The sequence below is a fragment of the Callionymus lyra genome, chromosome 2 (assembly GCF_982586985.1).
Source record: "Callionymus lyra chromosome 2, fCalLyr1.hap1.1, whole genome shotgun sequence".
Classification (NCBI taxonomy): domain Eukaryota; kingdom Metazoa; phylum Chordata; class Actinopteri; order Syngnathiformes; family Callionymidae; genus Callionymus; species Callionymus lyra.
In genome coordinates, this window is record NC_141819.1 from 19032501 (window position 1) to 19057469 (window position 24969).

Consider the following 24969-nt stretch of genomic DNA (forward strand, 5'->3'; position numbering starts at 1 on the left):
AAATACAAACATGGAGGGATTAACCACATCAAAACAGGTCAAACATGAAATCTACAAGAGTTGTTAAGTATGGACATTTTCATCTGAAAGGATATTACAGCTTTGAAATCTGTTTTGTCTGCATTCAGAGAAGGGAAAACCAATAAATACTTGAATCCAACCAGCTTGTTGAGAAATAGATGCTTATATGCTGCACATGTAGTTTAACAGTCCTCATATTATAACTGTAAAAGTCCTTCAGGGAGACGCATATGAATTAACAAATGTGTATTTAATGTTTATCCTCTGTGGTTAGGTGCTCCATGTTTAGTCTTTCTGCGCCTGTGTTCTGTATTAACAAGTGTGTGATTCCCACATGATCATAAATCATAAATGAATGTCTAAAAGCAACTTCATTCAATTAACTGTTTGCTACGGCTTTAATGGCGAGAGTGTTTTCTCCCTCCATTCGAGGAGCTGTTCTGAACCGGAGCACATGGACTGTGTTTAGTTCTGGGCACGCTTTTTTAAGGTTCGGGGGTTCAGATAAGAAAATGAAAAGTTGATGTTCAGACTCAATATCCCAGAAGCCCATTAAGTCTATTTGGGATTTAAAATGTGTGCCTTGGGGAAAACAAGCAGTGTGGGTCTAATCACACTTAAAGAGCGCCACTTTCTCCGCTCCCATCATTGATCTCTCTCCGTGCTATCTGCCCCCTGAGAAATCCAGGCCTGTCCCACATTATGCTGCTCACCAGCCAATCCTCTTAGTGCCTAATAATCTCCTTTATTCCAAATAGGTATCTGCGGTTAGCTTTATGGCTGAGAGTGGCCCCTCTGCCAGCTTCAGAGGATAAACTTACTCAAATCAGACTCCGGCTTTGTTCCCAGAGGTGACTTAAAGACACTTGATGATTATCGACTATTTGAGAAGAACTCTGTGGTATGAATGATGAGTCCGACTCGTCCGCACGTCTCGGTCGTCGTCAAGGATAAGTCATCTAGCGTGGCTCCGACAACCTCCGAGTTACCAACCGGTGACCTTTCCTTCCGCAGAGTTGTCATGCCGGTGACCATGGGAAGCATTTAAAGGAAACGGTCTATAGTTCAACACGCTGCTTTTTCACTTTTGTAAGGGCAGGTAATTTGGATGGCCATTATCATGCAAAGCTAACCTTTACTGACAAGGATTACAGCTCGGATAGCTTCGACATGGAGATCAAGAATGATTGCTCAACAATGCCGCGTCCGTCTGTCGGCTGTCTGACACGAAAACCTCGGTGACTACGGAGACCAGAATGTCGCATCCGTTCATAATGATAACCAAATAAAAAGGGTTCAGAGATTCATGTGATTTTGGTTTGTTTTTGAAAAGCAGGTTTCAACTATAGGGATTATCACTAAACACTGCAAATATTTTCTGTAGTTATTAATAAAGAATAATGAACAAAATAATAATAATAAAAATGAATGGCTACCCTATATTCTGTAGAAATGTTTTAATGATTGTCTATGCAATCATTTATAAGAAAACTTCTGAAAAACATTTTCATAAAAAAAAGAATGTAACACAAATATGATCACTATCATCATTTTTAATAAACATAATTTTGGGGATTATTACGCAAAACATTTAAGGGACGAGAACCAATAAGAAGAAGATGAAGAAGAAGAAGAGTAATAATCAAAATATTCATAAGTGATATATATTTAATTTCAAATATATTTTATAAACATTGGGGAGCGAAAAGAATAACAAAAAAGTTTAAAAAAAAATACATGTATACTATAATCTAATACAGTACATGTACTTCTAATCTACTTAAAATATAAAAATGACTCTGATTTCTCAAGAGAAAATAAAGGGAATTGATTTCCTAAATTATTAGTATATTCAAAAATAACTACCTAAAAAAACTCCAATATTAGAAGATTCTAAATACTAAATAATCGTCTTTAAGTAACAATACATTATAGAGCTTGCAATCCGAAATCATGTGAAGGCTTTTTCATGTCCAGTTTCAAAATTTGACCACAGGAGGGCAGAATTAAAAAAAGTTTTTTTGCACTTTTTTTTTTTTTAATGTTTTTTGGTTTAACACTTTATTTCTTTTATATATTCTCCAATATCGACAAAGATCTTTATCTAACTTTTGAACATTAATCATGACAAAAGCGCGCTGTAAGCACAGGCCTTAAACTGTTATTAAATAATCAACATAACTGAAAACAACAAATTAAAGCATTAACAAAGTCAGTTTAACGGAGCATTAGCGTCACCATTTTGATTGTCATTCTACATCATGTAGAAATGTTTCCTCGACAGCTGTGATAAGTGCAATTAGCATCAAACACACACAAGCAACTAAGTAAACAATGTTGTTGTTTTTTTTGCATGGATCTACCTCTGAACTCATTTGAACTTATATGATATATAATTCATGATATTTTTGCCAAAAATAGAATTTTAATTTAAGTAGACATTTATTTCTTAAAGCTGTTGTTGTGCCATTGAAAAACAAAAAAACAATCACAATTCTGCAGTAATATGGTATCCACTGAAGGACCGCCCAAACCCAGTATTGATGTACAACAAAACACATAAACTCTTGAGCGTATTGATTTCACCCCTCGATAAATCTGGATCTAAATCTCAAACCAGTCAGGCTGGAGATCTTTTGGAGCCAAGTATCTATTGAAGTGGACATCTGTGGTGATCCGGGTCGTGGAGCGGAGGCGCTAATAATGAGCGGTCACTGCTAACACGACCTGAGGGAGCTGATGCTTGAGTTCTTGGAGCACTTTGTCGAAAAACCGCTGTATCATTAATTCCGTTCAGCTGAATTGACGTGTAGGATCATCTGTAACACCCTTGTGTTAACCGGTTTTTAGGTTCACAAAGTGTAAGATGGTGAAATTCAAAGCTCAACAAATAATTGAATCCAGCTTGTTGCAAAATAATATATCAATACAAACAGCATTAATTATTACACATAACAAATGCATTCAATATAAGAATATATAATATATAAACATATGTATTCCTAATTAATTGGTCTTAGATAAGACCTTTTATTCGTAAACATCCCAGTACACGTCGATTACTACATTACTGAGCATCACATATTTTATATATAAAGACTTTAAAGACCTTCATTGTGTAAAGATTCCTTGTTAGTTGGATATGGATTCAATTAGAAAACATGGGCATGTGAATGGTCCCACGCAGCTGCAGCAAAAAAAACACATAAAAAACCCTAAAAGAATCTTAATTCAAAATATGTGATTATTTATTATTGCATTTTGTCCCTTTTTCCTATGGCGTTCTGTTCCGGCTATACAAAGTCATGAGAGTACAAGACTCCTGCAATCTGGCGCACAAATTGCGGCGAGATTTCGGCATCTCTAAACTTCAACACAGCAATCCAAACTAAATGGACTGAGAACAGTTTGTTCCTTATTGGAATTTTCCTCACGCATGCAGGACCGAGGCGGAACCTTGTGACCTCGCTTGGAATGGAGCCAGTAATTGAACAAACGAAGAAAGAAATCGAACTTTCGACAACTGTGGATGAGATGAAAATATATACTGTATATATATTTTTAGCTTTCCAGCCAAGATATGGAAATTATAAGATGCATTTTGTGTAAATATGTTTTGCATTATGTCTGATCATCAAGTACATGTATTCATTGGCTCTACATTGTTCGACAGTCACGAAAAAATATATTGTTTTCTAAAACAGAGAGAAATAAACTCGACAAAAGTTTAAGAAAATAGGAGCCAAACATGTTATTTTCAAGCTTAGTGAACTGTAGAATGAGATGAATATATTGTATTTTTGTTATTATTATTATTATTATGTAAGATGTTTAAAAGTTGCAAGATTATTTTGATCTCCGGAAAATGGACGACTATATTGAATTCAAGATTTTTTAAATACCCAGCGACTGAGTTGTTCCATTAGTGGCCATCATAAGTCAAATCTGAAACCACTAAGTCAGTGTAATGTCTCCAAATGAGTTTAACAATTTTCCCAAAAACATCTGGACAAAACTAGTCCAAAACAAAAGAAGCAGCAGGTGTCTTGGATTTCTGTGATGATTTATATCATTTGAACAGTCAGGACTCAGTCGAACTCTCTTCGGTGATCTTCAGTCTACAACTTTCTGGGCGACTAGTTAGTGAGCAAGTTCATATTGAAGTTGTTATGCTTTGTCATGTGACTTAACATGACCATTTGCCACTATTCAGGGGATTATTAAACATTGGCGTGATGCATGAAGAGCAAATGACTCCTTTATTTGAAACATTTATTCAACTTTTTTTAGATACACACTTCAGGTTACCCTTAAGAATCTCGTCCTACCTGATTTTGTGGAGTTCAGGTCCTGTTGAAGATGTTCACCACCGTCATAGTTGAAGACACCATCGCCAGCTTGGAAGGGCTTCTCGGAAGATCACCTTAAACGTAACAAGAAGAGGTTTATTCCAATCCTACATCACAGCGAACAATAAATAACTGCCTAATATTGATATTATACTAAGAAATATTAGGGACGGAATGAAGAACGTCTCCTTTACTCTTTGCTTAGTAAAAAAAGTATGTATTATAGTACAACATTTTGAATCTCTACGCTTGTTTTTCAACGACTAAAGAAGGTTGATGACCATGTGACTCTCGCTCAGCAATATACAGTATATGTCACGTATGATATGTGTTGTTTATTTATTTGTTATTGCTCTTTCTAGGGGGTGGGCCTTTATGTTGTGTCTGGGGTTTGTTTCTGTTTTGTCTACTCCACAGGTTCAGAATGGCACACTTGATGTTCATCATCCCATCCATGGTCACCTCCATAAAGATTGTCTTCAATGCACTCAATCTCTCTCTCTCTCTCTAGCTGGAGCTTGGTGTGTTTTAAATCTGTGGTATTTTGTTTTTGGCAGAATTGCTTGTGTTTGGTGAAGTCCAACTCATTGATTCTTTGATGTCTGTTCCCATTGCATTGTCAACGTTTGAGTTTCTGTCTAACTGGACTATTTTCGCACTTCGTACGTCACTGACGATGCGTCTTTGGAGCAGATACAGGCGTAAATGTCTCAAGAAAACACTCATTTTACCACAAAACGAAAGTAATAAAAAAATGAATCACATCTTAATAACTTGTTTTAACTGGCGAAAAGTGCTGTCAAGTGTCTGCGATAATGTTCCAACTTCCGGTTACGATCAGTGTCAAAAAGTAGTAGTAAGTAAGTAAGTAAGTAATTTTATTTGTATAGCGCTTTTCCAGACCAGGGTCACAAAGCGCTTAAACAATCAAAACAATATTCAATAAAGTATATACTTTAAAGATCAAGATAAAACTGATAACACAACAGTAGAAGAAGAAGCTGTTGAGTTATTACTGGTTAGTAAGTAGCAACAATGTTTGACTTAAGACGGTACTACTCCGTCCAAATTTGTGCATTGGCCAAATACGTGTACTTATTAATGTGTACTATAAACAAGTGCACTCAGAGAAGTGTGTTATTTAGGAAAGCCTAGGTTAGTGGTGTGCACCACCGATGGTGTTGGTATATTTTTGAAGAACTTTCCATGTTTGAATTGCAGCATAGAGAAAAGACTAGATGTAGCTTCATTATCAGTTTTATTTCTTGTTACCATTTTCGGTCCTTGAACTATTGGTGGATAATCGAGGTCAAATGCAACCACACTTTTATTATTCACATTTTTCATTTACTCAAACTGAGACATTTTGCTCGTAAAAAAAACATTGTGAATAATGTGTTAGATATTTTTTCATTTCTGTTTGGCACAGAAAAACTTGTCTCTGCTGCCAAAATGTTAATTTTGTCCTGCAATTTTTGACGCAAAGCTGTTTTTACTCTTGAAATGTTTTCTTTTCACATTTTAGTATTCATTGGTTTCAGTTATTGTATGTTTGCAGTTTCATTCCCCATTGTTCTGCCTTTATTTTAATACATTTAAGCATTGATAACTCAATAATGGCTCATAATTCATAAGCTTCAACTCCATAGCATTTGTTCTTCACTGTCCTAATTCTAGTGGATGATCCAGTTTCTTCACGTTTCAATTTTTAGTTCCCCAGTTTTATACAACAGCTTAGTACAACCAAATCTAACTTAAAAAATATTTTGATGTGTTTACCTGTAATGTGTTTAAAAACTGAATACTATGAATACATTATCTGTCTGTTTGTTAGTAAAAATAATTAAAAATATTTTTTTTAAATGTTCATCATGGGAGCAGTTGCGGCAGAAGATTAGATATCAAAGGTCGTGTCCAATAATTAATTTAAGGTTAATCAGTTATGTTGTGAATTGCGATAAAGAGTTTAAGTGACTATTAAAAAATGTAAGTCAGTAATATTGGGTGAGAAAAGGTCACAAGGTGAGTGGCTTGGCAGAGGTCTGCGATCTCCTAAGTGCTTTTTCAGTTAAATCATTTTATTTGTCATTCAGGAGTTATGGCTTCTTTTTTTTTTGCTGTCTTTGATCCATTTAGGAGTAAGTTTAACTTTATAATTGTCGTTTTGGATTTTAGTGAAGATGACTTTCTTTTTTCAATATTAATATCATGACACGGCACATTTGCAAAAGTTGACTACTTTTTTCCTATAAAAAGAAAGGATTTTAGGGCTGTTTTTTATTCTTCTGCAAATGTATGTCTGGGCACTTCCAACAGGTCTGGGAGGAATACTTAGACACACTCTGCTGGCTTCCCTCAACCGATTCTCCAGTAAGCGACATGCATCATTAACAGCATTTAAACAGCAGAGACATCCTGTCTTTAGAGTCTTCCAACTGGCTGTCTCACCCCCTTCTTTCTTCCAATCCCACCCACACCACACACTCACACATCCGAAGGCTCAGAGGAGCCTCATGGACAACTGTACACCCTGAGAAAATATGAAGTGAGAGCAGTTTTTCCCTCACTAAGACGGTTGAAGGCAGCAGAAGGTGAGTCATATATATATAAACAGTGTTTGTTTTTTTTAAGGGGTTGAAAATACTGTCTAATAGGAAGCGTTTTTTTTTGTTCTTGAAAGCAAAACAAATGTGTCTTCAGGGTATAGGAGGTGAAAACAATAACTTGTCCTGAAGAGATGGAGTGTATAGTGAGCCGCTGCAGCCATTTATTCGCTCATTTATGTCTCTCAGTGACTCAGAAAAACCGAGCGAACTCTCGGTATCAGTGTTTGATGTCGATCGGGTGTCTGCCAAAGGAAACGGAACCGACCGTGAGGCTGCAAAAAAAACGGAACATCAACATGTTTGCAACGAATGAGCACGACGACAGTGGAGCAGGGCTGAGTCGTGGTTTTTACTCACTCCACCATACAACACCATCGCTCACACACTCACTCGAGTGAAAGTGTCCTTTTGTTACCATCACGATTTGTTGGCAAAATCCTAAAATGGCTTCACAAAATTGCAGAAAATAATCCAGAAGTAGATGCGGTCGCCGCGGATTTAAATTGTGATTTTATTTATTTTGAACGCGCCGCTTACAAAAAATATTCCTTTTTATATTTATTTCGCGTCGCTTCTACGCATTATTTTATATATAGCGATACGAAGCATTTATATCGTCTATGATATATTATCTGCGACATTTCGAAACGCTATGCTCGAAAAAAAATGTAATCGCTGCTCAAAAAAAAAGCTATGGAGCAAAGATTCCAGACACAAGGAAGAAAAGCATCATGTCTCGTAACATGGATCCGCCAGCGAAAGAGGTGCTGCGTCTTTAAGTCCCGAGCCACTATAGCGGCGGCGGCGGCGGCGGCGGCGACAGCGAGGGCATCTCAGGCGAAACCACAAAGCCAAGGGTTAAAGACGGAACCATGCTGACTCACCAACACGCCATTTTACCAGCTCTTATTTCCTCATCCATGCAAGCCCGCCACAACTTCCTGCTCACTCGCGTGCCATTCAAGGACAAGGATGGTGTGTGTGGGGGGGGGGGGGAGACAGATGTGCACGGGAAGAAAGAAGGGAAATCAGTGTTCCAGCACAGTAGGGGAAGGTCATTGTCTGTGGGCTTACCCCTGAGAGACATACAGTGGGCCTGAACCTGCCAGAACCGATCCTCCCCGACCAGGAGCGGAACCTGCGAGAGACTAGAACAACAAAGACAGTTTGTGACAAAGCTGAAGCGCCGCAGTCGGAGAGGAGTGAAATCAAATGTGACATTTTTCATTTATTTGTAAATGCCTCCACGGTGGCACGCTCACTCGAAACGACAGTCGGGCTCTTACCAAGTTAAGAGAAGCTGATGGTGGAATAGAGGGATCCTGACAGAGGTTGTAATGAGATGCCGCATTAGGGCCCGCTCTCCCATCCACTCTCCCCTCACTCGCCCAGGAGCACGCCCTTCACTTCCAATCTACTAAGCCAACCATTTGGAACGGTTAACCCTGAGAAAACTTCTTCTAACCCTCTTTGGTCTTTTGATTCTTTGTAGGTCTAGTAGGTGTAAAGAGGAGCCTTTGATGCTCCTTTTTTAACCCTTCGTAATGTTTCAAGAGAATCCAGTGCTTTGGGCGAATCCAACACTTGCTACAGAAATAACAATAATAATCTCTTGTAAGCAATATTTCTGATCTTTAATTAAAGCACAAGTTTAACAATTTCTCCACAACTATAGATAAAAAAAATTAAAGTAAGGAAATAAAATAACAAATTTACCTTTAAGCGTCTCTTGTGCCCCAAATCCACAAAAGCGAATTGTTAAAGTTGTTAAAGAGTTGTATAAAGAGAGCTTTGATTACATAAAACATTTTAAAATGGAGCAACACTCGGTTCTCATAAAAAATGATAAAGACAACAGGAGCTCCTTGCAATGACCATAAAGGAAAATTAACCAATTCTCAGAATAATGGACAGACTCTGGCAAGTGAACCACATCAATGCAGCTTCTGCCGCCGATCTCAACATTTCATTTACCATGTTTTGGAGAAAAGTAGTACAAATGTGTTGCCTTTTATTTCACAACACCTCCTTTATAATTATGTGAATTAAGCAATTTCCCATCCTTAAGAAGAGCAGATTTGTAGAATTAAAGTGTTGAAATGTTGATAAAATTATATTTTTTTTAGAGAATTAATGGTGGAACATAGAAACAAATCTTGCAAGAATTGAGCAAGAATCGAACTAAACATAAGTGCATGTTGTTGTTCTTTTGTTAAATTGTACTACTTTACCCTTTACACATACATAAGTACAGAATTTCTGTTTGATCTATTATTCAATGGTTGTTTAACCCTTCCTGACATTTTTACATCAAGGTAAACATCGCAATGTGCGCAGCAAATGCTCTAAATATTTGTTTACCTTGATAAGTGGAGATTATCAAGAAGGTGTTTATGACCCACAAAAATTAAAACAAAATACAAAAAAAACCTAGGGTGGCAGGTTGTTGAGTATCTCCAATGTATATAATATGATGAATGCTCAGTTGTGTGAGCTGAAATTAAAATATTTATGGTGTTTTCGTGAAATATCGAAAGAGAAATGAAATAAACATTAAAGGTTTGAAGTGATAGATCCATCTGTAGTTTTAAACTTATCCTAAAAAAAAAGAACAACAAACTACAAGGGTTTCATTATTAATAATATTATTATCAGTCATTATTATTATAATTAAGGATATTAAACATATAGCATATATCTCTCTTGATTAATAAAACATGGACAAGTAAACATTTCTGAGCATGTTAAAAAACTCAACAATGATGAGCACTCTTGTTTAAAATAATAATAACAATAATAATAACAATAATAATATATAGGACGGACCAAAAACACTAACTTAATAGTAGTGTTCTGGATATGCTGGAGGCGTGAACACTTTTGAGATTAAACAGTGCCTAAAGATCTCATGTTAAGAACTAAATATTAATAGAATAATAAGGATTTTATATCTTGAAATAAGTTCCTCTATATTAAGATTTAATCAAGCTTCTTCAGATCCTTTTCAAACCTTCATTTTATCATTAATAAAGTCAAATAAATCTAATCCCATTTTACACCCACCTGTGACTTGTGTCTCTCTGTAGCATCAGTAACCAGCTAAACCTCTTCTTATTAATAGGTTTGGACCGAAAGATGGATTAAATGTTTTTCCTTTCTTTCGTTTTCTATGACCATAATTAAATAATAATGATTAAAAACAAAAGCTATTCACCAAATACACAAATGTACTACTGAATAAAAAGTTCCCATCACATTAGGTATTGTTTCATAGTGTCATGTTTTCAATCTTCAGGATTTTTTGGTACTTTACCATGAAAATCCTAGAACAGCAAATATTGTATGAAAGGACAAATAACAGACATCAAGCGCACATTAACTAAATAAAAACACATCAATATACTTTATCAGCTATGTTTCTAAGATTATTTTTTGCAAATCCTCTCCAGGTTTATGTCGGTTTTAAGATACAAAACAATGATCTTAAAGATAAAGATTAAAGCATCATCAACAAGAAATTTAGCCAAAAAAATATTTATATGAATATATATGAAATGTAGATTGAAAAAAGGTAAGAAATCTCAGGGTGATCGAGGACGTCTGGTAGGACATAAATAACATTGAAGTCTTCAAACTAGGTTGAAGAAAAACCCTCAGTCATGAATTAAAAGCTTCCCCCTATACAAGTTTCTCTAGTGCCCTCAACATTGTCATTCCAGATACAGAGGGTGTGCCGTCTAGTGAGCTGCCAGTGAGTTATGTACTTCATTAAGCTGAAGTAATTTCCCTCTCAGATATCATGTCGCCTTCGAGCCTCTCAGCAATCAATCGCCGCCGACAACCGCCAAATTTAGCTTCCGGAGGACAATAGCTAGCATGTAACAAGATGGCTTTTTGGCTCCACATTTAGGTCCCCACTTGATTCATGAAAGATCACCCTTCTTTTTCTTGTCAATAATATGACATGGGTTCTTTTTTTTGACAGCAGGGATGGCTTTTAGAAATCCTCGCTCAAAGACGCTGGATGACAGAAATGTGTTAAGGATGAAACAGTGCAAGAAAGAGAGATCTCAGTGGACAGAAGTGTACAATTTCTGCCTGAGGAGGGATACATGAGAGAGTAAGTAAGTAAAAGTTTCATGTATGCTCTTAAACCACATCTCACTTTCCATTTTGTTTCTGAGTGATTATATTTCCCACAGTTAGCATTCCAAAACATTTATTTTAGAAGAGGTTTATTTACGAAATGACCCAACATTGTATTTCTAAAATACCACACTATCATGTTAAAAACTAAGATTAAATTCCGATAAGAGGCTAGCATTGATATATTACATTAACCATTTGTAAACTTGAGGCCTGCGGGCCAAATACTGCCCACCAAGTAGTTTTCTCGCGGAGTGGAAGCGCTTGAAAATGCATATCGGTTCAAAAGTAAACTACCCAATTCATCACCTTCTCTCATAGGCAGTTTTTGAAAAGGATATGTCACAATTAAACAAATGGGAATAAAACATAAAAATATATTTTTCCTGATATGACATTTGCCACCAAATTGTGACTTTTTCCCAGAATTCAGACGGATTTAGTGACTGACAGCATAAAAATACTTAACGTTATTATTGTGTATGTATTACTTAGGTAGGTAGGTAGGTAGAACTTTATTTATCTTTATTTATTAAATTGTTTTTTCCAATAGCCACAGCAAAAACAAATCCAATTAAATACCAAATAACTATCTCCAAATAACTTATTGTTATTAGGAGATTTTTCATAAAGCTAATCTTTTTTAATCTATCAAAAAAGAAATGGAATACATTTAACAGACTTTTCCAATGACGACAGATAAAGACTTCCTAATATGTAAGTAATATGAGTCAACTCGCATCCGCCTTATTGACCTCCACAATAATGACATTGATTAAAGTCTTATTTATTGAATGTATGTTAATCAGACATGTCAAAAAAATATGAAAATAAAATATGATTTTAGAGTTATTGTCCAATCAGGTTCAGCCAGCTGGTGATGTCACCAGCATCACACTTAACATCACATGTAAGGCCAGCAGAATGAAAATCGCTGGACTACAACAAGGCTAAAGAATAAGAACTGATAGATTTGATTGCGGTTATAGAAAATGACTGGCTGTGAAAGTTAAATAAGGGGGAAAAAAACATTCAGGTTTACTTGAGAAAAGAAAGAATATTTAGCAGGCGATGTGGAGTAGATCTATCTTGCAGAGTGCAAGGATGTCACATGTATTTTAAATAATTTCTATTTTGTAATTATCAATTACAGAAAACCAACAAAAAAAAAAAAAAACAGTTTGTGGAAATGAAAAAAAAGTGAATCTTTTAATTCATGGATGGCATTTTAGCGTCGTCAGTCAGTATATCTCATGGCTACATCATACGGTACTTTACCTCAAATTATATTTATTTTTTACCATGTCATGTCAGGGGCTCTGTAATCAGTAATATTCATCATAATGGGCTTAATGTCTTATTAGAAATGGCGATAATGGACATGTTATTGGGGAAGAAATCCTCGGTCACAGTTTATAGGTCTGATGTTAACTTTCTAGTTATAGTGCAATAATGACTCGCCATAAGGATAAAAGCAACACAAAATGCACTTTGTAGATCTTGAAAAAGCTTCTAGAGGTCTCAGGAGACATCTATGGAAACATGGAAATGGTGTGCAGGACTGTCAGGGGTGAGGACTGTACTATAGTGTTGGACAAACTGTAGGGATCTGCATGGACAACGATTTTTGCAGATGATGTTTAGATTTGTTGGAAAAGTGTGGTCAATAGAAGCAAGACAGACTGCATGTGATGCAAAAAGAGGATGTAGGAGGACGAGATCAGGACAGGTTAAGGTGGATTAAAAGTGCAACTGAAAGCACTCAACAAAAAAAGACACACAACTAATCAATTTATTCATTAATTTAAAAAGAGCCTGCGTCAAAAAAAAGGCTTCTCCAACCACTTTTCTTCTTCTTCATTAAGGATAGATATTGAGTGTTAAATTGCGAAGGGTGTTCTAGTTGGAGCAGCAGCATGATGCACAGCGATAAATTGATTATACAGGCAGCACATAGAGCTGCAGATGTCATATATCAATGCTGGGTAAGATGACAGTCTGGAATGAGAAATTTGGAGAAATATGGTCGGGTAAACTGATGAAGCAACAGAGAGTGTTCTCAGCGCCCGGGCTCGGCGGCAGAAGCACTAAAAGTCTAATAATATATGACGTGTTCCTCAGAGCGACAGGTCCATCTCACACTTTGGGGAATAAAACTAATAGTTCAATTGCAACACAAATGTTGCTGACTAATTGCTTTTTTTTTGGGAACAATTATTTTCCTTGTTTTGCCTTTAGAGGTGAATGTATTTAGGGCAGAGCCCCTTATAGTGACATGGGGGAAAAAAATATATTTTTTTAATTAACTCATACAAGTTGACAAGATTCAAAAGTCTGTATTGTCGTCATTCAATATTCATGTGGCATTTACACAGATGATCCTAGTTGTCCGGTTGATACAGTTCAGACCTTATTACTTGGAATTTAATGATAAATAGAGCATGTTTAGCTCTGTGTTTTGAACTGTTTTTTTTCAGTTGAAAAAATGTTTCCCGGGGTCCGACTTAATGGTACATGATGAACAATCTCAGATGCTTTTGGAATGTCTACGTCGAGCAGTCGGCGAGCTTTGTGTTCATTAAACCTGAAAAGAAAGCCACATCATTGTCTGGCTAATGGTATACACATCAATTTTATAGTCCTTATGATAAAGGTTTCGTCTTAAAATGGAATTTACTGGTTCTAACATGAAAGCTACTCATCCTTAAATGAAACTTGATCGTTCTAACATGATAGTTACTTGCCCTAATGTGAAAGATACTCATTTTAATGTTATAACTTACTCGTCCTGACATGAAAGTCTCTCGTTCTAACGTCAAATTTGCTCTTCCTCACGTGACACTTACTCGTCCTCACGTGAAAGTCTCTCGTTCTAACGTGAAAGTCACTTGACCTAATGTTAAAACGGACTTGTTATAACATAAAACTTACTTGTCCTAACATGAAACCCACTTGTTCTACGGTAAAAGTTACTCGTCCTAACATAGAAGTTACTCACCACAAGTGAAGTATATTTGCCCTCAGGTGAAATTTACTTACTACTCACTTTTTTCATATCCCAATAAGGACTCTCATAGGGACCTGCTTAAAAATGTTTCAGATCTTTTAATTGTTTAATTCTGTGTACAAATTGGAACCCCCATATCATTTTAAATGGTTCTTTCTAATTTAGCACTTTCTCTGCTTCTAGCCTGCATAGCTCTTTTACACCAATGTACACAGTCACACACTGAAGGGTGTGGGCAGGCTGGGTCTGGTCTTGACCTAGACATTTCTTGGACTTTTTTCTTGTAATAAGTAGTAATTATTCTCAAGTCTTGGTAGTGTTAGTTGACGTGGTCTTGACTATAATCTTTAGTATACGGAAGCGCAGGTGAATACTAACCAGCTTTAGTCGCTTTCCATTAGTCAGTTTCATGTTGAGAGAAAGAAAAGAAAAGCGGAGGTGAACATATGAAATAAAGCCAAATTAAAAGGGGGATGAACTCCAGTGCTTTATTGCTTACTAGATATCAAACAGTGGCTGAGTGAAAACAATTTTTAGCTAAATGTGGACAAAACTGAATCTCTGGCTATTGAGCTTAATGATAAGGATCCAGGGTTGAGTCAGAACTTGGGGGACCCAGGCAAGTCTGATTTGGAGCTTGTAATCCATAATCTATCCTGTCTTCTCTTCTGGACTATTTGAACAGTTTGTTTTCGTGTCTACACAAGAAGGAGCTGTGACGCCTGCAGCATAACATTTTGCAGTGAGAATTCTGACCCGCTCTAGTAGAAGAACTCACATTTCCCTGATCCTTAAAACTCTTCACTGGCTGCCAGTTTCTTTCAGGATCCATTTTAAAATTCTGTTCCTATTTTCAGATCTATTCATGGTCAGGCTCCTCCTTACATCAGTGATCTGATCCAGCCTTACACCCCAGCTTGGGTTCTGAGGTCTGTGGATTAGAATCTATTGGTGGTTCAGCACATACGGTTCTGGACCAGAGGAGAGAAATCTTTCCAGACTTTTTGAAGCTTTGGAACGATCTTCCTCTCTCTATGCGATTGATGGATCTACTGACTCCTTCAAGAAATATCTTAAGACATTTGTATTTGTGCAGGCTTTTCCTTGATTCTCTGAGACTTTTAATCATCTATTTTATTGGGTATTGCAGTGATTGTTTAAGCACTCTGTGACCCTGGTTTAGAAAAGAGCTCTACAAATATAACTTACTTAGACATTCGTATTTGTGCAGGCTTTTCCCTGATTTCCTGGGACTCCTGTGTTTGTCTTATGTGTCTCGGCCCTTTAAAGTATTTATTTTAACTGCGTATTGTTTTTGATTGTTAAATTGCTTTGTGACCCTGGTCGCTCTACAAATAACTATTACTTACTTACAGTGTTATCTTGACGCATCATAGGGTGTTGCCTGATAATCGTTTATAGATGGATAATAGAAAAATTTGATGATTTTTTTAAATTTAGAAACATGAATAAATCATGGTGTGTAGTTGGGCGTCCGGCTCACACGCCGCTCAATTTAGCTCTCCTGTCGATAATTGTGCCGTTTCCTCTTTAGTTAGAAAAATGAAGGTTCAATTTCCCTTTCGGCAAGTGACCTTGTCTGCAAGTGTGTTAAATGGAGCACTCAAAATGTTTTTGTGGGTCTCTAAAAGGAAAAGCTGACTGTTAAAAGTCCACCGTTTCCCCATATCACTGTGTCATCGATGCCTGACAGGATATAATTTTCACTTGCTCGAGCGGAGGGAAACCTACTGAGCTGGAGATTATGGAGATCACTGTGTGGGTTTTAAAGCAGCCTCCTTTCCCTGTTTTAAATCTCTATAATGTCCAGGTAGAATGCAATAAATACAAAAAGAGAAACTTGCAGCATATGTGCAGTGGGCAAGAGCGGTATTGGCTTCACTGAGCTCCCATTATTAGCACTGAGTGAACACTTGCTCCAGTCAATGTCAATCCACATTTTAATGGACAACCCCTTTGATTACGGAGTCTTGGAGAGCTGGGATTGGAAATCTTGAGTGGAACATTAATTTTCTAATTCCCACGTCAGCATTAGTCAAATCATTCGCTCACTCAATAAGAGTATTGTTCTTGCTCAAAGGCCATTCAAGCCATGGCTGCATGAACACAGCTGGTGTCAATAGGGAACTGGAGTTTAATTAAATATCCAAAATCAGTTCATTAGTAGCAGCAACTGAGATTAGTTAATCTTCAGGGAGTCCTCGTGACAGTGACCTGCGCTTCCTTGGGCTCTATACTTGAGGGAACAGGTCCGTGGCCACCGTTGCATTAAATGAAACAGCGGGTGTTAATCATCGTCCTGTCTCTTTGGATGAGGAGCCCTGCAGCTATAAGTTTCCAGACGACACCAGGCCTCCGAGCAGAAGATATGATGATGATGATGAACTTTTTTACTTCCTCGCCGTTTACTGACAAGAAAATCAGTTTAATACCAGCCATTGATTTTCAGACGCAGAAAGATGTGTAGTTTAGTTTTCCTAACACCACTCACATGGTGGTGTATGAGGGGCCGCTCGAGAGAAAATACAGTTTTTCTCTCACAGCCACTAACAAACTCTGTCGTGTCATATTTGATAGAAGATGTGAGAGAGTGTAATAGTAGATATGAGAGAGTTTGATAAAAGATGCAAGATAGTTTGATATTATGTATAAAATACTTTGATTGTATATTTGAAAGAGTTTGATAGTTTGATGTGAGAGATTTTGAAAGTAGATGTAAGAGAGTTTTATAAAATATGTGTGAGAGTCCGGTAGTAGTTATGAGAGAGTTTGATAGTAGATATAAGTGAGAGAGTTAGATAGAACATGTAAGATAGTTTAATAGTAGGTGTGAGAGTGAATATTAGTTGTGGGAGAGTTTGATAGAAGGTGTCAGAGAGTTTGATAGAAGATATAAGATAGTTTGATATTATGTATAAAATAGTTTGATTGTATATTTGAAAGAGTTTGATAGTTTGATGTGAGAGATTTTGAAAGTAGATGTAAGAGAGTTTTATAAAATATGTGTGAGAGTCCGGTAGTAGATATGAGAGAGTTTGATAGTAGATATGAGAGAGTTTGATATTAGATATAAGTGAGAGAGTTAGATAGAACATGTAAGATAGTTTAATAGTAGGTGTGAGAGTGAATATTAGTTGTGGGAGAGTTTGATAGAAGGTGTAAGAGAGTTTGATAGGTGTCAGAGAGTTTGATAGAATATGTAAGATAGTTTTATAAAATATATAAAATAGTTTGATTGTATATTTGAAAGAATTTGATAGTTTGATGTAAGAGATTTTGAAAGCAGATGTAAGAGAGTTTAATAAAATATGTGTGACAGTCCGGTAATAGATATGAGAGAGTTTGATAGTAGATAAGACAGTGTCTGATAGTAGACAATAGAGAGTTTGATAGAACATTTCAGATAGTTTAATAGTAGGTGTGAGAGTAAATATTAGATGTAGGAGAGTTTGATAGTAGATCTAGATGCAGGGAAAGGATATAGATATATATATAGGATTATTTTTATTTTTATTAGTTTCAGTTTATTCAAAAGAACAATCATATATATATATATAATTAATAAAGTATATATAAGTGAGTTTGAAAATGGATGTAACAGAGTTTGATGGAGGAAATGAGATAGTTTTATAGTAGGTGTAAGAGACTTTGATAGTATATGCAAGAAAGTTTGATAGGAGATAAGACATAATTCCGTCTCATATTGATGTCTCTGTGTGACCTGTAGTGAGGTGTGTAACTGGCAAAGATAATCTGACATCAAGCAGTTAAAAATAGGATTTATTTTCTCTGTTTCCTTTTGTTAAGATATGCGTTTGGGAGCATTCTCAGGTTTGCATTCTAAGATATAAATGGAATGAAACTGTTCTTTGATAGCGCCAGTGCTCACAGCAGGTATTTCTTCACCAAGTTATTGTTTTTGGTTCGGTTGAACAACAGGTGTGTGAGTGAAGTGCTGTGGACCATATGTTTTATTCATTCATCAACGACTCACCTAGATTATTATTATTATAACATTTTCAAATATTTATTTTCCAGTAAATGTGTGGACCTAAGCGACTATTTCTAGAAATGTGTTTTCTCTGGAGTCTTGTTTCTGCCTGCAACCAGATCTTTTTTTCTTTTATTTGCCTAGGGTTATTAGGAAGTTCACAATTTCATTAAGGAGTTGTTGATCTGTTATCAGATTAAACACATATTGAGTTAAATTTTGGTTATAGTCATTTCCTTGTTTTATATCCTCCTTTATTTTCATATTGTTGATTTTTATCTTGGGCATTTAATTTGCAAAAACAGAAAAAATAAATAAGGTCAATCTTGATACGTAATCTGAGGAAATGAAGAACATTAAAGGGCATCGAGAGTGAATGATGTGACCTGGGAATAAAAACAAATGAGTGAGAAAATGAGGGAAAAACTGTGTAGCACTATTGATTTTGGCTGCCGCGACTCTACAGCGCCGTTGTGAGTGAAGGAGAGGGTTAGCTGTGCACTCAGTGAGTCGGGTCTCTAGTGGTGTTGCTTGCACATTTTCTGACTCATATTATAAAGTAACAAGGAAAGGAATCGGCCTCTCATTACCTCTCCGCCTTTATGTTTTAGTATCTCTGTCCACAGATGTGACCCCCGAGGCAACTAATTCACCTCAGCATCGTGCACTAGATAACAATTCCATCACTGTATGACCTGGACTGCTGGGGTTATTAAAGCTGCACTAGATAAGATTGAATCCATTAAAATGTGTCTCCCACTACCGTTGGAACAGTGTAATTGCAATCTGGTGTCAAGTCATCGCCTGTTTGGCGGATTTCCTACCTAATTTTCCTGAATCGTCCCAAAAACGGAAATGAACGTAAGCACCGTCTTATCATGTCACTGCTCAACATGTTACCAGAAGGTATAAAAAGGTAGTAGAAGGTGCATCATTGTGATCATGGCCTAAATGCTACTAGAATAACTGCTTTTGTCAAAGCTCACCCGTGTCTTTCTCCATCATGGACTGAAGAGCATATACGGCTCTGCTCCTTTATGCTGAACACAATCAGTTGACGGGTCCAAGACAATCATTCCCGCCGGGACAACGGCAGAGAATTGATGTATGATAAAGACTCGTAGGACGCCCATATTGACGGCAAATTCTGCAGGTCTCTGTCTTTTCATTCATTTGTCTGTGCAGCTTGAAAAACATGAACTTTTCAATTACACTTGAGCTCAAACTTTCTCCTGATAAACACTCTTGATCCTTATCTTAGAGTTCAACAGTGATGTTGACAGAGAACAAATCCTCCGTCTGAGCATTCAAGCCGCTGGACCATATCTGGCACCACTTTTATTTTATTTTGCTGATGCGCTGACTGGAATGAGATGAACCTCATATGACGATATGTCAGCACTGGTTTTTATCTTACTAAGTATTTAAAACATTATTTATTCTGATCATAACTTTGTATAGTTGGTAAGTGTTTATGCTACTGAAGGTTGACAGGTAGAAGTTTATTTATTGTATGTATTATATTTTTTATTTTCCAGGAGGTGTTGGCCTTAAAAAACAGTTAAAAAATTAATTATTTTCTTCAAAGCCCACGATTATTCAGAAGTTCACAATTTCAATAAGGAGTCCTTGATCTGCTATCAGACGAAACATAGTTGATAATAGTATTTTTCTTGTTTTATATATTTTATTTTCATATTTTTTATTAATTTTATCTCCTGAATTTAACTTGCAAAAACAAATTAAAATATTATCGCAATCTTTATAAGCAATGTAGAAAATGTTAGAGCATTGAGAGTGAATAAAAACACTATAATATAAAGGGAGAAACTATTTTGTAAGTAAGTAAGTAATGGTTATTTATAAAGTGCCTTTATAGACCAGGATCATAAAGCGCTTTAACAATGGAAAACAACACACAGTTAAAATACATGCTTAAAAAGACCAAGACACATAAGACAAACAAGAAGATCGTTCCAAAGTTTAGGAGCAACAGTCTGGAAGGATTTCTCTCCTCTGGTCCAGAACCGTGTGCGTGGAAACATCAGTAGATTCTGATCCACAGACCTCAGAGCCCGAGCTGGGGTGTAAGGCTGGATCAGATCACTGATGTAAGGAGGAGCCTGACCATGAATAGTTCTGAAAGTAAGAACTATACTTTTTAAATGGATCCTGAAAGAAACTGTCAGCCAGTGAAGTGTTTTAAGGATCGGGGAAATGTGAGTTCTTCTACTAGAGCAGGTCAGAATTTTCCCTGCAAATGTTTTTGTATTAACTACAGGCGACATAGCTCCTTCTTGTTTAGACACAACAATAAACTGTTACAATAATCTAAACCAGGGGTCCCCAAAGTGGGGGTGGTGAAATGATTTCTATAAATCAAATACATTTGGAAAAAATTAAATACAGACAAATTCAGCCATATTTATAATAATGATTAAACATTGTACCATAAATTCCGGACTATAGAGCGCACCTCGTTAAAATCCTGTGCATACTGGCAACAAACAAATACCAGGTACCTGTATCTGTAGCATTATGAGAATACAGCGTATCTCTGGTCGTGAATGAGGCAGAGAGTAAGGTGTTTGCGTAGCAACTGGTGAAGCCATAGAGAGAGAGAGCTGTGTCGGGTGCGAGTGAATGAATGAACGGGCGAGTGATAGAAAGAGCGTCTATGAGAAGCAGCTGAGTTTACAGTTGCATGTGACAGTAAATGTGATTACAGTGTCGGAAAATAAAGACTGTATTACACATGAGCCGCATCATAGTCAGCCGGCAAGTCATCTGTCAGCCGACATGGAGGACGAACTGGTTGAGCTGTCATGTGACTGCACTTTAAAAACAGATTTTATTTCCACTTGCCGAGTTCTAGGATTTCAGTCGAGAGGGAACATCCACAGCTATCCAATGCTGCAATGGATGCACTTATGCCGTTTGGCTCCACATACCTGTGCGAAAAAAAGACTTTTTTTGCACTGACATATATTAAAAATAAATACAGATCGTGTCTGAATGTGGAGAGGGATCTCCGTGTGGCCGTCTCCAAAATTAAACCACGAATGGACTTGTTGCTCTGTCCATCTCATTTGATGAGATTAACACGGAAAAATTGCTAAAATGTAAATATGTTTACGTTCCTGGATATTAGACTGACTGAGATGTTCTTATTATTATTATTCTGTTCAAAGTTGAGTTTGCGCATGACAGCAATAATGTGCACTCTTGTTGGTTATTATTTTGACTGAGACGTTCTGCTTTTATATTACAATCATTTCCAAATGTAAAATCATAACAAGCTGCTCTGTTCTTTTGTGTTTGGATAAGCCTAGTGTTTATGTCCTGTGACTCATATTTTATTTTATTTGTTTTAGTCACGTCCAGGGATAGTGGGGGTCGCGAGTCTCCGGCACCGTCATTTTTGGGGTCGCGCGTTGAAATGTTTGGGAACCCTTGGTCTTAACGAGAAGAGGCAAACGCATAGATTACAAGCTCCAGATCATTTGGTGACATAATTTTCCATCATTTAGAGATTTTCCTCAGTTAAAGGAAACAGTTTCAGGTCATTTTTCTGCAGTGTTGAACTATATTTATTGATAACCTTTCAATTAGTTTTTTTATTAAAAACAGAAAAATGTTGACACTAATGTAATTAACATTATAAAGGGCAAGTTACAGTTCAACTTCTTCTGACCCCGCCAAAATTAAAATAAACATCCCTGATCCAACTTGTTTAAAAAAACCTTTTAACTAGTTATAAACCTTGCAGCGGTTACATTTTCAAATATGCCTCTCAAATCCTGCTGGAGGAAAAATGACCTCAAATCAAGGGATAACGCCTGTGTTGTTGTGTTTATCTTGTTTTTTATGAGATATTATCTTAATTTTTTTCAGTAAACATAGCAAGCATCCATCAGACCAATCCAAACGTGTGTTTCTGACTGACAGGTGTCGTACCTGGAAACCAGTTGAGGAATGTATAGAAGATGGGACGTCCCACAAATCCACCAGAGGAGCAAAAGGTGATTCTTCTCTTGTCTTTTCTGATGAAAGGTGACATTCTTAAGTGTGTCGGAATAAGAATATGTCCATTTTCTTTTTAAATTAACATTTATATTATTTTGATTTTGAAACAAAACTGTATGTCTTAAAATGTTATATTTTTCTTTATCTTTACCACATTTAGTAATATTGTCAAATTGAAATGTTGTTTTTTGGCAACTAATTAGCTAATAACTTCAAATATATGTATATAAATAATTGATTAAAAATAAAACATATGTAAGATGATATAATATTCAAAGAAAATATATTTATTTCAAATAGCTTTACATAATGACACTTGGTATAATAATACTCTACCTTTTCAACCTTCTCCGTGTTGCGAAAACTTTATTTTAAAATGTTGCCAAAATATTCTCTTCAAACACACTAAAACATTATTTTGTCTATGCATTTGGAACAGATTTGATCAGAATAAACGTCTCAGTATCAGTGAGGAGCCTCAAACTCAGAAAGCAGAAATTCCCTCATGGGGTTGTTAAAAATGAAAGCCGGGAAAAGAACAGACACAGACGAGTATAGTAGGTAATGATATAATCAATGACGGAACATTTCATTTATTTAACATCTTCCTCGAACAGTCAATGGTGCTTAAAGTAAGATGAAGTTCACTCTTCCAGCAGATTGAACAGCAGTTTTTTTGATGCTTTATTTGAAGTTGTTTATCTCCTTATGTTTGCTTGTTTATTCAAACTCTATGATCTAGTTTAAACTTCTGAACTTTCTGTGTGGAGTTTGTATGTTTCCCCCTGATGCATGGGTTTACTCTGGGTACTCCGGTTTCCTGCCACAGTCCAAAAACATACAGAGGTTGATTGGAAACTTGGGGAAATTCTCCGTAGTTGTGAGTGTGTGTGTGAATGGTCATCTGTCTTTGTGTGCCCCGCGACAGACTGGCGTCCTGTCCAGGGTGTCCCCTGCCCTTTCACTTGAATCTGGGATATGCTCAAGCCCCGCCGCAACTCTCATAAGGGATTAACCTGTACAGAAAATTAATTACTAGTTTCCTATACAGCTGAAATCATTATGCAATGTTGGTTAAATAATATATTGAATTTTATCATCTATATAGCTTTCATTATGAACCTAAGATGGATGAAAATGTAATCATACAAAATGATCCAGATTGACAATAGAAAATAGAAAAACTAATTACAACAGAAAGACCTCCAGCTTGCAAAACATTTACTGCAAATATTAATGTGACTTTTTTTCCCTCCTATATTTGTGCTTCTTCTACATTTTTGTTCATTAAACCCTTGTCCATGAAGTGGCAGATAAATGTATCTAAATAACTGAATCTGCCTCGCAATTATTACAAGTTTAATAACAACGCTCGCAATTCAATTTGTGTAATGAGTTTTTGCAGGATTTTTGCGAAAATATTTGTTTGGAATGAATCTAGTGAGGCGACGACGGTCCACTCTTTCTGCTGAGTGTCACTTCTATGGAGAGATCAATAGTGAATTAATCAGATGAGAAGTGATTGACAGCACAGAGTCTCTACTGTTGTTCAGTAGCAGTGATACACTCACCTAAGAAAAAAACCCAAATGGGTTCTTAAGTGGCAGCGCAAGGGCAAAACCCTCTTGTTTAGCCGACAGAGGGACGAGCGTTCCGGGTCGAAGTGACATGGACAACAGCGCACGGTTGAACAAAAACGGTAGCAAGCAAACATAAAGTCCATCATGAACGCAGACACAGTCCTTTTGTTTCCATCACAGACACCAGACGCTCCATGATGGTGAAGGGTGTCAGCGGCAGCAGGATTCTCTTCAAGTCCACTCAGTCTGCACTTCACTTCAGCCCATTTTCACCGGTTCGAGCGCTCAACCTCTCTTCTCGTCTGCAGGAGGATTGTTGTCTTCTCCTCACAGTCTGTAGAGTTGAAAAGAAGAATTTTATGTTGATATATTGTTGTACCTACCCAGCTATACGAGAGAACACTAGAACATCAGTGGCTCCAGTTGTAACATCTTAGCATTATCACGTCTTACAGATGTGTGAAACTCCTTTTATTGTACATGTAATGTGTGTTAAACTCATCACTACACCAGGTTTTCTTATCCTAAACATGAAATAGATGATGAGATAAACTGTGACAGGGCGATCGGATTCCAATACAAACTAACCATTGCAACCAAACTTGACTCTCATCTAAAAATGTTCTGGTTACTTTAAAGTATTCATTAATAATTAATTATTGTCAAACTGAGCCTGAGAAACCTGGGTGTTGTATTTGATAAAGACATGTCTCTTTTTCAACACTGCAGAAAACCAGAAACTGTTTCCTTCAACTGAGAAAAATCTCTAAACTTAGGAAAATGTTGTCGGAACATGATCTGGAGCTTGTAATCCATGCGTTTGTTTCTTCTCGCCTGGACTATTGTAACAGTTTGTTTTCATGTCTTAACAAGAAGCATCTGTCTCGCCTGCAGTTGATTCAGAACTCTGCAGCGAGAATTCTGACCCGCTCTAGTAGAAGAACTCACATTTCTCCGATCCTTAAAACTCTTCACTGGCTTCCAGTTTCTTTCAGGATCAACTTTAAAATTCTGGTTCTTACTTCCAGAGCTATTCATGGTCAGGCATCACTGATCTGATCCAGCCTTATACCCCAGCTCGGGCTCTGAGGTCTGTGGATCAGAATCTACTTATGGTTCCTGAACACGGTTCAGGACCAGAGGAGAGAAATCCTTCCAGGCTGTTGCTCCTAAACTTTGGAACAATCTTCCTCTCCCTCTGTGTTGATGGATCTACTGACTC

The 24969-nt window shown here is 36.7% G+C and overlaps 1 long non-coding RNA gene across 1 annotated transcript; it reads left to right on the forward strand.

Moving 5' to 3' along the window:
* The first annotated feature begins 10976 nt into the window (after window positions 1-10976).
* Window positions 10977-24526, forward strand: LOC148085783 (uncharacterized). Its single transcript, XR_015710444.1, has 3 exons — window positions 10977-11100; window positions 22090-22163; window positions 23928-24526. It is a non-coding gene; the product is annotated as an uncharacterized LOC148085783 (long non-coding RNA).
* Window positions 24527-24969: the final 443 nt, after the last annotated feature.